The sequence below is a fragment of the Pantherophis guttatus genome, chromosome 7 (assembly GCF_059756535.1).
Source record: "Pantherophis guttatus breed Tessera chromosome 7, ASM5975653v1, whole genome shotgun sequence".
In the NCBI taxonomy this organism is placed as follows: Eukaryota; Metazoa; Chordata; class Lepidosauria; order Squamata; family Colubridae; genus Pantherophis; species Pantherophis guttatus.
This window is the reverse complement of record NC_142069.1, coordinates 87496510-87512971: the sequence shown is the minus strand read 5'-3', so window position 1 is coordinate 87512971 and position 16462 is coordinate 87496510. Positions and strand designations below refer to the sequence as shown.

The following is a 16462-nucleotide window of genomic DNA, read 5'->3' as shown; positions in this document are numbered from 1 at the left end:
AATAATTATAATTATTTTGCGATATAGCCGAATGTTTGCAGAAGTCAGGCAAAAACCTCAACCAAGAATTTTATCAGCGTTGTTGCAAAAAGGGACAAATGTTTTGAAAAGTTTGCCTCTTTTAAGGTGAGGTTTTGCAACGAACCGTATCCATATAGGATCTGCTGTGAGCCAGTTTATTTTATTTGTGATTATTTTGCTTTTAACCGAATTTAGGAGGGGGAAGGCAGGCATTTCGAGGCCCTTATTTATGGGTCATGTTGTCAACTTAGGCTGCAGGGGAAAACATCTTCTTAAAAGCATCGTCCCTCTGCTTTTTAAGGCACATCATTTTGTCTGCGAAGAACAAAGTTTATCACATTGATACCGCAGCAATGGGAAGAAGTGGAGAAAAGACGGGGAAAGATTTCAAGACTGCACAAAATGAGCAAAAGAAAGCAAACAGGTTAAATAACATCGATTTTTTTAAAAAAAGAGAGATATTTTTTTTTTAAAAAAAGAATTCTACAGTACATGTAGTCCTTGATTTACGACCGCTATTGAGCCCAAAATTTCCATTGCTAAGCGAAGCCGTTGTTAAGTGAATTTTGCCCCGTTTTGTGACCTTTCTTGCCACGGTTGTTAAGTGAACTGCTGCAGCAGATACGTGAGTAACGTGGTTAAGTGAATCTGGTTTCCCCGTAGACTTTGCTCGTCAGGTGGCAGCAAAACGGGATCAGGTGACCCTGATACCTCAACCACAACTGGGTCCAAAATTGATGTTGTTAAGCGAGACAGCTGTTAAGTGAGTTTGGGCCCTTTTTATGACATTTCTTGCTGCAGTTGTTAAGTGAATTACTGCACTTGTTAAATTAGCAGCCCAATTGTTAAGTGAATCACTGCACTTGTTAAATTAGCAGCCCAGTTGTTAAGTGAATCACTGCACTTAAATTAGCAGTCCAGTTGTTAAGTGAATCACTGCACTTGTTAAATTAGCAGCCCAATTGTTAAGTGAATCGCTGCACTTGTTAAATTAGCAGCCCAGTTGTTAAGTGAATCACTGCACTTGTTAAATTAGCAGCCCAGTTAAGTGAATCACTGCACTTGTTAAATTAGCAGCCCAGTTGTTAAGTGAATCACTGCACTTGTTAAATTAGTAGCCCAGTTGTTAAGTGAATCTGGCTTCTGCATTCACTTTGCTTGTCGGAAGGTCGCAAATCACACGACCCCTGGGACACTGCAACCGTCATAACTATGAATCAGTTGCCATGCGTCGGAATTTTAATCACATTGATCAATGGGGACCGCTGCAAAGGTCATAACTGTGAAAAACTGGTCGTAAGTCACATTTTTCAGTGCCGTTGTAACTTTGAACAGTCCCTAAATGAGCTGTCGTAAGTCGAGGAGCTCCTCTACAACTTCCTTACACACAGTTTCATGAGATATCAACGTCGGCAGGAGGTACGCTGTTCGCCATTATCAAAGTAAATGAAAATAAATAAGAATTTGGGAGGCCCTACTGGACAGGAGCTCGTGTTATCCGTCATGGCGCGATGTAAACAGAATAACAGCAATGAGCAAAAAAAACAAAACAAAACATTTTTCAATGTTTTCTAATTACAATCTGCCCTAATTTCATGTCCCACAAGTATTCCCTTTACTAGGTAACTTGGAAATTGCAAGCATTTAAGAGGCCTGTTGTTTTTCCACAGGTAACAAACTCAATCTCGCCAAGGCATTGCGTGTGACACGCGTGAATCGCTGCTAAATTTTTCTCTCACATTTTCGGCGGTGAGTTTCTACGGAGCCGTAACATTTCGCGGAATCGATTGCTCTTGGAATATAGAATGAAGCCCGTCATATTTTATACCCAGCCGGAAACCTCGAAGCTCACTGAACTTAGTGTGACTAACCTCTGGGCATATAAAACTGTGCTAAAAAGGTTAAATACAAATTGGTTTCTTTGGCTCCCGAAGTGGGCTGTGCCAGCCAGACCACATCCCAACAAATATTTGTAAAAATGGGTGAGGTTCAGATAAGTTGACTTAAGGAACGAAAATGGGAGCGGATGGATTGTCAAAGCCGTCACACACCAAGTAGAGATTGACAATTACCCGGTTTCTCCGAAAATAAGACCCAACCGGAAAATAAACCCTAATGCCGTGATGGCGAACCTGTGGCACGCGGAGCCATATCGGTGGGCAAGCGAGCTCAGTTCTGGCGTGCATTCGCGTGCCAGCCAGCTGATTTTCAGGCTTTTTGGGCCCACCGGAAGTCAGGAAAAAGGCGGTTTCTGGCCTCCGGAAGGCCTCCGGGGAGGGGGGGAGAGGCCATTTTCGCCCTCCCCAGCCTCCTAGAAAGGCTCTGGAGCCTGGGGAGAGTGAAAAACGGGCCTTCTGGTGGGACCGGAAGTTGGCAAACTTCTGAGTCGTCCAACTCACCCCCGTTGGGAATTAGTCAGAAGTAACCTCAGAATGGTTTCTATACTAACCACTTATTAAGGAGCAAGCCACAAGCAGAGATCGCACAGCCCACGCAAGAAACGAAACCTACTTAAAAGGCCGATTTAACTTGGCAAGCCCTGTTCTAAACCGACAGAACGTGATATCTTGATAAGCAATTGTCCTGTCTGTTTCCAAAGTGTTGGGTAGTTTCTTTGTAACCTGGGTGGATGGATGGATGGATAAGGTATGGATAAGATATAGATAGGAGATATAGATAGATAGATAGATAGATAGATAGATAGATAGATAGACAGACAGACAGACAGACAGACAGATAGAGATAAATAGAGAGAGAGAGAGAGAGATGGATGGATGGATGGGTGGATGGATACCGGTAGATAAATTGATAGATAGAAAGAAAGAAATAGATTGATAGGAGAGAGAGAGAAAGAGATGGATGGATACTGGTAGATAGCTAGCTAGCTATAGATACGTAGGAGATATAGATAGATAGATAGATAGATAGATAGATAGATAGATAGATAGATAGGATAGATAGATATAGAGATAAATAGATAGATAGGAGAGAGAGAGAGATGGATGGATGGATGGATACCGATAGATAGATAGATAGATAGATAGATAGATAGATAGGGAGAGAGATAGTTACTACAAGATAGTAGTGGAGGATAGATGGTTTTGCATTGGAAAATTTAATGAGGTTTACACAGTAAGCAGCAGAGCTAAAATGCAGGTAATGTTAGGACTTTGGATCTTAACATTAGTTGATCTTATAAAATAAGTGCTACAGAAAGGCCTGTAAGGATCTAGTAAGTCCAGGAGATCATTTTGATCTATTCAGCAGTTGGTCTAGAAGCATAATACAAGTAGTCCTCAACTTACGACCACAACCGAGTCCAAAATTTCTGTTGCTAAGCAAGACAACCTATCTCACCGCATTTGTTAAGCTGAGTCACTGAGGTTAAGTTAATAATTATATTTAATTTAATAATATATTAATAATAATTAAGTTACTTCACGGTTGTTAAGTGAATCTGGCTTCCCCCATTAATTTTGCTTGTTGGAAGGTTGCCAAATCACATGACCCCCGGGACACTGCAACCGTCATAAATGTGAGTCGGTTACCAAGCATCTGAAATTCGATCGCGTGAATATTGGGACGCTGCAACGGTTTTAAGCGTGAAAAATGAGTCACTTTTTTTCAGTGCCGTTGTAACTTGGATCAGTCACTAAATGAACTGTTGTAAGTCGAGGACTACCTGCATTCAGCAATTGGTCCAGGAGCAAAATATTGCAGCAATAAAGCATTGCTATCAACCCTAGAGATTTTCAACCCTCTCTTAATTCCCCTTTTGTAAAGGATGAGTAAAGCACCGAGAGCACGCCTGGCTCTTTAGAAAGCATTAAGTAACTGGAACAGTTGCAGAAGTGAAAAACAGAGACGATGGCAACTTATACACCCCTAATGTTGTAATGAACTCAAGCATGAACTGTGCAGGATATTGACTTTTCATAATTATTTTTTTAAAGCCAAACACAATCCTGTTCTGCAACTTACCTGCGTCCCTTTCTAATGCGCACCTCTAGCAAGGCAGCCTATCAGCAATTGCCAAATCGCCTTTTAAAATGAAAACGAGGAAAGGAACTTCTAGGGATCCTTATTTATTTATTTTTTTATTTCCTTCTTCTCCTTGTACGTTTTCTCTCCCCGACAATCCCTACGGGCCATTCACAAAAATCTGAGATTCCAGTATTTAAAGGAATGACTATCTCTAATTTTGTGGTTCTGGAATGGTGAAGGAGAAGAGGGAAGAAAACGTTTAAATTTGGACCTTCTGCGTTCCCTCTTTCATCCTACTTCCTTGGTCACCGCACTCCAACGTCGACCCACAAAAAATAAAGTGTGTCTCTTAACTCGAGGGCAGGCAAGCACCTTCACACAAACGCCCCACAATTATATACCCTGTTTCCCCCAAAATAAGACACCCCTGATAATAAGCCCAATCGGGCTTTTGAGTGCATGGCAATAAGGCCAAGCGCTTATTTCAGAGTTCAAAAAAAAATAAGACAGGGTCTTATTTTCAGGGAAACACGGTATTAGCTTTACTATTGTTGGAAGAAATATCCATCTGGTCCAGTTCCAAGCTGAGACAGACGACACTGGAAACATGGAGGCTGATTGGAAAGATGGTTTATTGATGGACGGGACCCACATGGGTTTTGAGGTCCTGGTGCAGCTGAACACATGGAACAGAGAGAAATATTTATACCCTCTCTTGGGTCTTGCTCTTGAGCTTGCTGTTCCTGTGCAAGAACATGTATTCTATTGGTTGTCAGACTCCCGGAGGGCTATGCAGGGGGTCATAGCTAACTTTTTGTTGCGAAGTCGTGTCCGACCCATCGTGACCCCATGGACAACGTTCCTCCAGGCCTTCCTGTCCTCTACCATCCCCTGGAGTCCATTGAAGCTCACGCCGATTGCTTTGGTGACTCCATCCAGCCACCTCCTTCTCTGCCGTCCCCTTCTTCTTTTGCCCTCCATCGTTCCCAGTATTAGGCTCTTCTCCAGTGAGTCCTTCCTTCTCATTAGGTGGCCAAAGGATTTGAGTTTCCTCTTCAGGATCTGGCCTTCTAAAGAGCAGTCAGGGTTGATCTCCTCTAGGACTGACCGGTTGGATGGCCTTGCAGTCCAAGGGACTCGCAGGCGTCTTCTCCAGCACCAGAGTTCAAAGGCCTCCATTCCTTGGTGCTCAGCCTTCCTTATGGTCCAACTTTCACAGCCATCCATTGCAACTGGGAAAACCATCGCCTTGACTGTACGCACTTTTGTTGGCAGGGTGATATCTCTGCTTTTTAGTAAGCTACCTAGATTTGCCACGGCTTTCGTCCCCGGGAGCAAGCATCTTTTAATTTCTTGGCTGCAGTCCCCATCTGCGGTGATCTTGGAGCCCAGGAAAATAAAATCTCTCACTACCTCCATTTCTTCCCCGTCTATTTGCCAGGAATCGAGAGGGCCGGGATGCCCTTTCAATTCCTAACATTTTAGGTTGTGTGAATTAAGTTTGATTGAACCTCGGGCTGATGTAATGTCCCCAGGTGATTTCGCAATGCAGTGATCCCCGTTGCTTAGATAATCCTATAATGTCCTGGAGGATCATGTCTTAATCCCATCACCCTGGAGCTGAAGGTCTTCTGTTTTGTAGATAGGCTGGCCCAGTCCTGCTCCACGGGCACCAAATAACCGCTGGGGGCAGGGAGCTGCTCTTTTGTCTTTAAAAACACGTTTCTCCTTTTCTCATGCAGGGAAAGATAATATTCTGCCTTTTTAATATTTCCTAGAATACTTCATTTGTCTAGGAGAGGGAGAGGTGCTAAGTTCCTACGCTATTATTGGGAGTTCGCTTTCTTCGGTCCAGGACGTGGCGTATGAGCGATGCTTGACCAGTGTCCGCAGTATTGTTGTGGATGCTACAATACACTTCCTCTCCATGACCCGTTTTCTTTGTTACTTTCTGGGAGGGGGCTTCGTGGTATCCGAAGCGGAACAACTAGACTGTGTAATAGCTTTATACCGTATAGTATCAACCTTGTTAACTCTCAAGTCTTTCCTACCCCAGCCCCCACAATGTATTCTAAATGGTCTGTGTGATATATCTATATCTATATTTATCTATCTCTGTGTGTATATGCATACATATATACAGTGGTGGGATTCAGCCGGTTCGGGAGAAGCGGTAGTTAAATTGCTGGCTGGCCCCATCCCTTCCCGGAGTCCCCACGCGCCCCATTTTGGCTCCCAGGTAAGTGCAAGGAGGCCTACTAGGCCCAAAATGGGGCGAGCCCCCCCCCCCCCCGCAGCCCGTTTTTGCTCCCAGGGGGATGCAGGAGGCCGAGTGCTGCCTGTCACACACCCCTGGCCACGCCCACGCCCACCCAGCTGGTCATTAGGGCAGAGAACCGGTTGTTATAAATTATTTGAATCCCATCACTGCATGCATGCATACACACACACACACACATACACACACACAGACGGACAGACGTATATTCATCAACTTACAACAGTCCATTTAGTGGCCATTCAAAGTTACAACGGCGCAGAAAAAAAATGACTTATGACCGTTTTTCACACTTAAGACCGTTGCCGCTATCCCCGTGGTCATGGGATCAAAATTCAGACCCTTGGCAACTGTCTCATATTCGCGACGGGTTGTAGCGGCGTCCCGAAGTCATGTTATCTATCCCCTTTTGTGACTCTCTGACAAGCAAAGACAACGGGGAAGCCAGATTCACACTTAACAACCATGTGACTCACTTAACAAAAGGCAACGATTCACTTGAGACCTGTGACAAGAAAAGTCGTAAAACGGGGCAAAACTCACTTAACCAATGTTTCACTTAGCAGCGTAAATTTTGGGCTCAATTATGGTCATTACTCGAGGAATATCTATCTATCTATCTATCTATCTATCTATCTATCTATCTATCTATCTATCTATCTATCTAAAATGTTTTTCTATCGAGACACCTGGTATCTATCTATCTATCTATCTATCTATCTATCTATCTATCTATCTATCTATAATGTTTTTCTATCGAGACACCTGGTATCTATCTATCTATCTATCTATCTATCTATCTATCTATCTATCTATCTATCTATCTAAAGTGTTTTTCTATCGAGACACCTGGTCTATATCTATCTATCTATCTATCTATCTATCTATCTATCTATCTATCTATCTATCTATCTTTATTTTACTTTATTTTGGATTTATATACCGCCCTACTCCCGAAGGACTCGGGTCGGTGAACAGCCAAAAGATAAAACACACATAATACAAAATTTAAAAAACAATGTAAAAGCACATTAGATAATTTGGCCCATACAGATTAAAACACCCCCAATTGTTTTAAAACAAATTTAAAATTAACAATTAAAAGGAAGTTAGGCCAGGCCAGCCTGTTGAAATAAAAAGGTCTTGAGGGCACGGCGGAAAGTGCGTATCTCCGGGGGGAGCTCGTTCCAAATGGCAGGTGCCCCCACAAAGAAGGTGTCACCTATCTATATCTATCTATCTATCTATCTATCTATCTATCTATCTATCTATCTATCTATCTATCTATCTATCTATAAAAACTATTTTTCTATCACGACACCTGGTCTACCCCAGCATGTGGGAGGGAGCGTACTGCATCCCTTTCGCCTTTCAGCTCCAATCCAGGAGCTCTCAAGCAGTTGCATTCACAATAAATCATTTTATATCACTGGTATACATACACATACACATGCATACATATACATACATGCATACATATACATGCATGCATGAGTACACACACATACATACATGCATGCATTCATACATACATACATACACACATATTCTTTTGAGAGCAGGCATCAGAATTTCATTTTTTTAATGTGTGTCAGTGTGTCCAGAGAAAAAAAAATCTCATCTTATTACGCTCGCCAAGAGCTGTTTGTAGAAATGTGTCATCTTTTCACATCACAACCACAACTGAATGAAAACAGCCTTTAAAAGCATCGCGGAGAGGAGTCTAAATTTCCATGGTAATAAGCAACTTACATTATGAGCTGCAGACTCTTAACATGCTTTTTCCTAACAGATCCTCCTTGTAAGATTTTGGGGTGCTTCTGCACCGAAAGTTCACAAGGCTAATCTTTCCTTGTCCCCGGAGGAAACTTCCTCTGCACAAACACAACTACATTTGCCAAATTGCACACCGACTGTTGATTTCCCTGGCAATCGTGAGAATGGTCTTAATGCAAGTGTCAAAATGGGGGGGAAAAGGGTATTTTTTTGTGATTTTTTGCAATTGACAGATGTCAAAATGCAAACCGATTTAAGGCTGTTTGGGGGGGGCGAGAGGGGGCTTGAAAAAAAAAAAATCTCAGCCCTCCTTCAAGTCAAACCACAACTTTTACTCAAAAGCAACGACATTTCAATCAATTCCGAGCCGCTCATTTAACCCCACTGAGATTTGGTCATTAGACCATTAGATCTCGACTTTCAACCGTTCGTTTAGTGACCGTTCAAAGTTACCACGGCACTGGCAAAAGTGACATACGACCGTTTTTCATACTTACCACCGTCGCTGCAACATCCCCTGTAATCCCACAATCAAAATGGCAGCGGATTCATACTTATGACGGCTGCCGTGTCCCAGGATCACGTCATCCGTTTCTGTGACCTTCTGACCAGCAGTGGGGGAAGCCGGATTCGCTTAAACGACCGAGTTACTAACTTAACAACTGCACCGATTCACTTAACCACCGTGGCAAGAAAAGTCGTAAAATAGGGCAAAACTCACTTCACAGATGTCTCACTTTTTTTTTCCAATAATTTTTATTAATATATTCTATATATTATTCTCTCTCTCTCTCTCTCTCTCTCTCTCTCTCTCTCTCTCTCTCTCTCTCTCTCTCTCTCTCTCTCTATATATATATATATATATATACGGATGTCTCTCTTAACGGCGTAAATTTTGGGCTCAATCGTGGTCGTAAGTCGAGGACTGCCTGTACTAACTCAGAAAGCTTTATACTAACTATTTTAAAAGGGGAATATCGGTAGCTCAGGGTTGACATCAGGGAATCCTTGGTGCTCTCTGAACTTGCTTGTTTTGTTTACAGACGTTTTGTGACCCAGCTAGGTAAGATCATCAGTGCTGGGAGGAGGAGGAGGAGGAGGAGGAGGAGGAGGAGGAGGAGGAGGAGGAGGAGGAGGAGGAGGAGGAGATGATCTGTGGGATTCTTGGTGCTCTCTGAGCTTGTTTTCTTGCAGACGTTTCATTACCCAAGTAGGTAACATCATCAGTGCTAGTAAGGTGGGGTTTGCTGTCAGTTTATATTCTGGTGTCTTGCCCTGTGAGTGTTTGCGGTGGCGGTTTTAGAGATTCTTCGGTTGGGCTGTTTACTGACGGCTCTTTGGCAGTTTCTTGATTGGGGTTACTTGATGGTTGGTCTGAATTTAAGCTTGGAGTTAAAACGCCAGGGAGTTCCTAGAAGCCTGGCACTCTGACAAATCTGCCATCAACAGACACATAGAGGTTAACGACATCTACGCAAAGGAGACAAGCAACCAGCCCAAAAGGGAACAAAAAGACGCCAGCACTTCTCCACTAGTAATCGGAACACAGAGCAGCATAGATTAACTCCAAGGTTAACGTCAGACATCGAGTAAACAATCCGCCAATCAAGAAACTGCCAAAGAGCCATCAGTAAACAACCCAACCAAAGAATCTCCGAGGCTGCCGCCACCCACACTGACACCCACAATATAAACCCACAACACTTCCTCCTCCTCCTCCTCCTCTTCCATTCCACAAACCCCCCACTCCCTTCTAGCACTGATGGTGTTACCTAGTATGGTAATGAAACTTCTGCAAGAAAACAAGCAAGCTCAGGGAGCACCAAGGACCCTTCCTCATGTCAACCCTGAGCTACCAATATTCCCCCTTTAAAATAGTTAGTATAAAAGCTTTCTGAGTTAGCACAGGCAGTCCTCAATTTATGACCACAATGGAGGGCCAAAATTTACCGTTAAATCAGTCTTCCCCCCCCTTCCTTCGCAAACCTCCCTCCCTCCTAGCAGTGATGATGTTACCTAGTTGGGTCACGCAACGTCCCCCAAGAAAACAAGCAAGCTCAGGGAGCACCAAGGACCCCACAGTCTTCCTCCTCCTCCTTTCCTCTGTGAACCTCTCTCCGTCCTAGCATTGATGATGCTGCCTAGTTGGGTCACGCAACGTCCCCCAAGAAAACAAGCAAGCTCAGAGAGCACCAAGGACCTCCATAGTCCCCTCTTCTCCTCCTCTTCCTCCTCCGCAAACCACCCTTCCTCCTAGCACTGATGATGCTGCCTAGTTGGGTCACAAAACGTCCCCCAAGAAAACAAGCAAGCTCAGAGAGCCCCAAGGATCTCCATAGTCCCCTCTCCTCCTCCGCAAAGCTCCCTCCCTCCTAGCACTGATGATGTTGCTTTGTTGGGTCACAAAACGTCCACCAAGAAAACAAGCAAGCTCAGAGAGCCCCAAGGACCTCCATAGTCCCCTCTCCTCCTCCGCAAACCTCCCTCCCTCCTAGCACTGATGATGTTGCCTAGTTGGGTCACGCAAGAAACCAAGCAAGCTCAGAGAGCCCCAAGCAACCTTCCGCTAAACCATTTTCATTAAGGAACACAAAAAGCCTTAGGGGAAAGAAAGAGGAAATGCAAACCAGCCGCAAGCATAGATCCCGCTGCTCACCCACCCAAAATATAAATCTACTTAAAAAGGGGTGATTTCACTTGACAGGTCCTTATTCTACAGATAGAATTGGGGAGGGGGGGGAATAATAATAATAATAATAATAATAATAATAATAATAATAATAATAATAATAATAATAATAATAGCAGCAGCCCAAGCACATGGGTGCAATTGCAACTGTTTGCAAACACCCAACACCACCATCAGATCTTCCAAGGTGCAAAACCTCCCCCACCCCAACTTTGGCATCCCTGCCCTACCTGGCACCACATTCCCACGTTCAAAAAACCAAAAAAAACCCCAAAATGACTTTCAATGACTTCCAAGCCATTTGGGCATGCCAATTCCCCCGTTCTCTTGCCCCCTCACCCCCCCCCGCAAGGAGGGCAAAAAAAATCAAATAAAATCCCCGCTTTCTTTTCCCGTGTACAACATTCACACGTGCAGCAGGGACAAAAAGAGGGAAGGCTGGCGGGGTCACGTGCGCCAAAGCGGACCCGGGAAGGGGAAGGGGGGGCGAGACGGATACCCCCCCACACCCCCACCCACAAAGCAAAGACACCCCGGGAAAAAGGAACCGAGGTCGAAGGGGACTCACCTTCCCCGCCGCATCTCCGCAACAGCAGGCAGCAGCGGCGGCGGCAGCGTTCGGGTGCGTTCGGGTCCGTTCGGGCGTCGAGCCGAAGAGCCGAGCGGGCGGCCGGGAACCCGAAAGAGCTTCGTCGAATGGAACGCCGCGACGTCAGCAAACTCCGGCCAATGAGAACGCCGCTTCCCGGCTCTGTGAGGGGAGGGGTGGGGGGACGACGACCCGCCTCTTTGGCTTCCTGGAAGAAGAAAAACCCACCAAACAACCACGGGAAGCTTAGGACATGAAAGCCCTTCTATAAAACTCCTCTATGGTTTTGTAACCGGACTCCGCCTTTGCCTCCTCGCGCCCTTTTTTTTTCCAGCCCAACCCTCGGCGGTTTTTTAAACGCGAGCATGTTTTAGAGACGTTCTTGCCAGAGGGGGCGCTGTTGCTTTTGCCGTCGCAGAACTTCCCTCGGGGAACGTTTTTGCAAGCGTTGTCTGCTTTTATATATATATTAATATATATATGCTTTAATATATATATATATATATATATGCATATATATGCATATATATATTAATATATTAAAGCATATATATATTAATATATTAATAAATTAATATATTATATATATATTTAATATCCATATCTATATCTATATCTATATCTAGTTGGGTAATGAAACGTCTGCAAGGAAACCACCAAGTTTAGATAGCACCAAGAGCCCCGCAATCGTCCTCCTCTCAGCAAACATCAATCCTTTCTAGCACTGATGATGTTACCTAGTTGGGTGATGAAACGTCTGCAAGAAAACCACCAAGTTTAGATAGCACCAAGAGCCCCACTAAAGTAGGACGTAAAGTGAGAAAAGTGAAATGATACGGGGTTGGATTGGATGACCTCTAAAGGTCCCTCCACCTAGCTATTGTAAGAGACATTTTCTGAGTTTGAAATGTCAAACCACAGAGTTAGCTAGCTTTCTCACCTCCGAGTCAAAGTGTAGAGCTAAAACCACATAAGTCAATATGAAACTAGTATTTCCTGCATGATTCCTGTGTCTCAGACGCAAGATATAATGCCCAGCAATAAGGGGCCTAGCCAATAGGAATGATCTAACATATTTCCATGTTTTGCTGCTTTTGAAGACTATAAGAATGCTTGTCTTAATCAGAACGTTGTTCAGATGTTAGATGGTTATCTTTTCTGTCTGAACCTTTGGCCAAAATAAAGCTTCTCTTGATCTCGACGTCTGAGTCCTTTGATTTTCTACAACACCACAGTCCTCCTCCTCTCAGCAAACATCATTCCCTTTCAGCACTGATGATGTTACCTAGTTGGGTGATGAAATGCCTGCAAGAAAACCACAAAGCTTATACAGCACCAAGAACCCCACAGTCGTCCTCCTCTCTGCAAACTCCACTCCCTTCCAGCACTGATGATGTTACCTACCCTGTTTCCCTGAAAATAAGACATCCTGAAAATAAGACCTAGCATGGTTTTATCTATGTGCCTAATATAAGCCGTTACCCCCCCAAAATAAGCCCTACTTAAGATCCTGCACGGCCAGCCTCCTACCCCACTGTGAGCAAGCAGAAAAAGTGGCCCTCCTGTACATGAGGGGAAAAGTAAGATACCCCCTGAAAATAAGACCTAGTGCCTATTTCGGGACCCAAAAGAAAATAAGACCCAGTCTTATTTTTGGGGAAACACAGTAGTTGGGTCATGAAACGCCTGCAAGAAAATAACCAGCCTCAGAATCTACAGAGATTCAAAGAATCTCAAAGAAAAATAAGAAAACTCTGTTGCCTTTTGGAAAAGCATTTTTGGGACAACCAAACTGAGAGAGCACCAAGGATCTCACAGTCTTTCTCCTCCTCCACGCCTTATTCCACTTCACAAACCCCACTCCCTTCCAGCACTGATAACGTTAGCTAGTTAGGTAATGAAATGTCTGTAAGAAAACCACCAAGGTGAGAGAGCACCAAGGACCCCACAGTTCAACCCCAAAACTTTTAGATGAGACTATTTTGGGGGGGAAGGGGGAGCTTTAGGGACACCAAGTGAAATCCAATCTTGGGGCAACTTCTATAGTGCAAAAAGGAGGAAGAGCCAAGTTTTAATGCTGGCTCCGCTTCTTGCCTTAGAAATTCCCTCTGTCAGCACTTCAACCTGCATTTACACTAGTGCTGACATAAGAAGGAAAAGAGGGGGCAGCTGGCAAGAGGACGTTTGACTGTTCACCTACTTATTTTCCCTGAAGATAATATCCCCTAGGAGATGGGATGGGAGGGGGGACATTCCTGGGAGCTGAAGTAGTAGATATGGGGAGAGTGATTTGGAAGATGGCCAATGAGACCCAGAGAATTGGGGAACGGAAAGGGAAGGTTTGGGGTCAGGAAGTCAACGTTGGCTGCGACATAATCGGGGACATATTGTCGTGCTTAATAAATGAAAGATTTCATCAAAGACTATTTATTTGGAAATGCAATTTATTTTATTTGAAACGACATCGAAACCTGACACCCTCTTCTAATTCCAAGGAAGAAATCCCAAGTTAGCTTCTTCTTGTACACAACTAAGGAAGGACAGTGTCGTACGCTCATTTCAGTGGTGGGCTGCTCCCGGTTCGCACCGGTTCACAAGAACCAGTAGTAAAAATTTTTAGTAGTTCGGAGAACCGGTAATAACATTGGCTGGCCAAGCCCCCAAACCGGTCCCCAGCCCGGTCACCGCTTGCTTACCCCGCCCACCTCATCAGAGGCTTTTTTTTTAACTTTTAAAAGCATTTTTTCTACAACCTCTTCGGCCGAAAAAAATGCTTCTAAAAGTTAAAAAAAAAGCCTCTGATGATCGCGCGGCTGAGCTGGGATCTTCAGAGGCTTCTGAAAACATTTTTTCTGCAACCTCTTCAGCCAAGGAGCTTGTAGGGGAAAAAAATCCCTTTAAAAGCCTCTGGTGATCCCAGCAGATCTGCCTAATCGTCAGAAGCTTCTAAAAGCATGTTTTCCTGCAACCTCTCCAGCCGAGGAGGTTGTAGGAAAAAAAAATCCCTTTAAAAGCCTCTGGCGATCCCAGCAGATTTGCCTGATCGTCAGAGGCTTCTAAAAGCATTGTTTTCTGCAACCTCTCCAGCCGAGGAGGTTGTAGGGAAAAAAAATCCCTTTAAAAGCCTCTGGTGATCCCAGATGACTTGCCTGATCGTCAGAGGCTTCTAAAAGCATGTTTTTCTGCAACCTCTTAAGGTTGTAGAAAGAATGCTTTTAAAAATAAAAAAATAAAAAGTTGGCCACACCCACCCAGTCACATTACCCCCCAAGCCACACCCATAAAATAAGCCACGCCCACAGACCTGATAGTAAAAAAAATTAGAACCCACCCCTGGTTCATTTCCATGCAATTCTGTTGGCTGCAATATGGAAATAGCCTTATTTTGCCCCTCCACTTAATATTGCCCCCAATATGGTAAAGGCAAGCTATTCCCGTATTAGAAATATGTTTACTCTCCTCTTTACTAGTGGTGTGTATGTGTGTGGGTTTTTTTTTGCCAGGATAAGGTTAATGAAGTATTGCGACTTTTGAACAGCTACTAATAATCCAAAAAGTGAGCAGTTTTTGCATGCCTCTTTGAGAACGTCCGAACGTCCGAGGAAGCTGGCTGCCCTCCAGTTTAAAGCAATAATACAGAACACACCCAATTTGTGTAAGAAATCTGCTTTTTGTACCTTGTACCAGGCGTTTTATTTCTTAGATATCAGAACTGAACGAAATATCAGAGTTGGAAGAGATCCTGCAGGTCTTAAGTTAAATTTGCTTTATTGTCATTGCACCTCGTACAACGGAATTAAGGAGTGACATGATGACACTTGGCAAATTTTAAGATGAGTGGAGTTGAATTCCCAGAATTCCCCAGCTAGCGTTTGACCTTCATTATGGATGTCCCTGCCTTCTCTTTCTGGGTGGAGTTTTCAAACACCTCGTTGGAATTAATCCAAATAAAGAGATTCTACTGTTTATTTTAGAAAACGTTTCAATCGATGCATACTGTGGAGGTTTACGTGGGGTTTACGCTCTATAAATGCTCCAGGATATTGAGAAAATCTATACAGGATTTTTTTTTTCATGTCTTTGATCATGCTCCAGTTAATACGAAAGGAAAAAGATCTGTGGATTAAAACAGTCCTAGTGCACACACGCATGGAGTTAAAACGAGGTCTTATTTCAAAGACAGCAAAACATCAAAACAGACGAAAACATAACTTAACTCCTTCAGTATGATATTTACAGAAATATTACTTCATGCATTTATAGGTCAAACTGAATGCCATAATTAGGGGAATGGAGAAAGAGAAAGTGTGATCCATCTCTATATCTCTATATCTCTATATCTCTATATCTATCTATCTATCTATCTATCTATCTATCTATCTATCTATCCATCCATCCATCCATCCATCTCTCTCTCTCTATCCATCTATCTCTCTGCCCTCCTGTCGATCCATCCATCTCTATCTCTCTATCCATGCATCCATTTATATCTTTATCTATTTATCTATTTCTTTCTTTCATCTATCCATCTATATCAATCTATCTCCTATCTATCTATCTATCTATCTATCTATCTATCTATCTATCTATCTATCTATCATCCGTCCATTGATCCATCTATCTATATCAATTTACCTCTCTGTCCTCCTGTCGATCCATCCATCTCTAACTCTCTATCCATGCCTCCATCTATATCTATCTATCTGTCTGTCCGTCCGTCTATCTACTTATCTATTTCTTTCCATCCATCCATCCATCCATCCATCATCCATCCATATCTATCTACCTTCCACCTATTTACCTACCTATGTATCCATCCATCCATCCATCCATCCATCCATCCATCCATCCATCCATCTATCTATCTATCTATCTATCTATCTATCTATCTATCTATCCTCTCTCTCTCTCTCTCCCTCTCTCCTATCTATCGTTACACAAACTTTGTCAAGAAAGAAAATTAAAGGTTATTTAATCCAGGGTCCATACTTGATGGACAGTATTTTGGTGGCTAGATCCAATAGCCTTTCCTCTGACTTTGCACCTTTCAACCTTTATTCTGTTTTCTCTGAAACTCTTACGTTGTTCTCAAATATACTTTTTCTTTCAGATATATATACTCCAA

General features: G+C 43.4%; 1 protein-coding gene across 2 annotated transcripts in view; it reads right to left on the bottom strand.

Moving 5' to 3' along the window:
- ERGIC2 (ERGIC and golgi 2) overlaps nucleotides 1–16462 on the bottom strand; it is a 60477-nt gene that overhangs the window by 34636 nt on the left and 9379 nt on the right. The window contains exons 2-3 of one of the 2 annotated variants that reach the window (XM_087873377.1): nucleotides 11317–11545; nucleotides 8036–8208 (exon numbers count right to left, since the gene is read on the bottom strand). The gene's annotated coding sequence lies outside the window, so the exon portion shown is untranslated. Of the gene's footprint in view, nucleotides 1–8035; nucleotides 8209–11316; nucleotides 11546–16462 lie in introns of those variants that run through there. The other variant, XM_034433612.2, reaches the window with a different exon arrangement.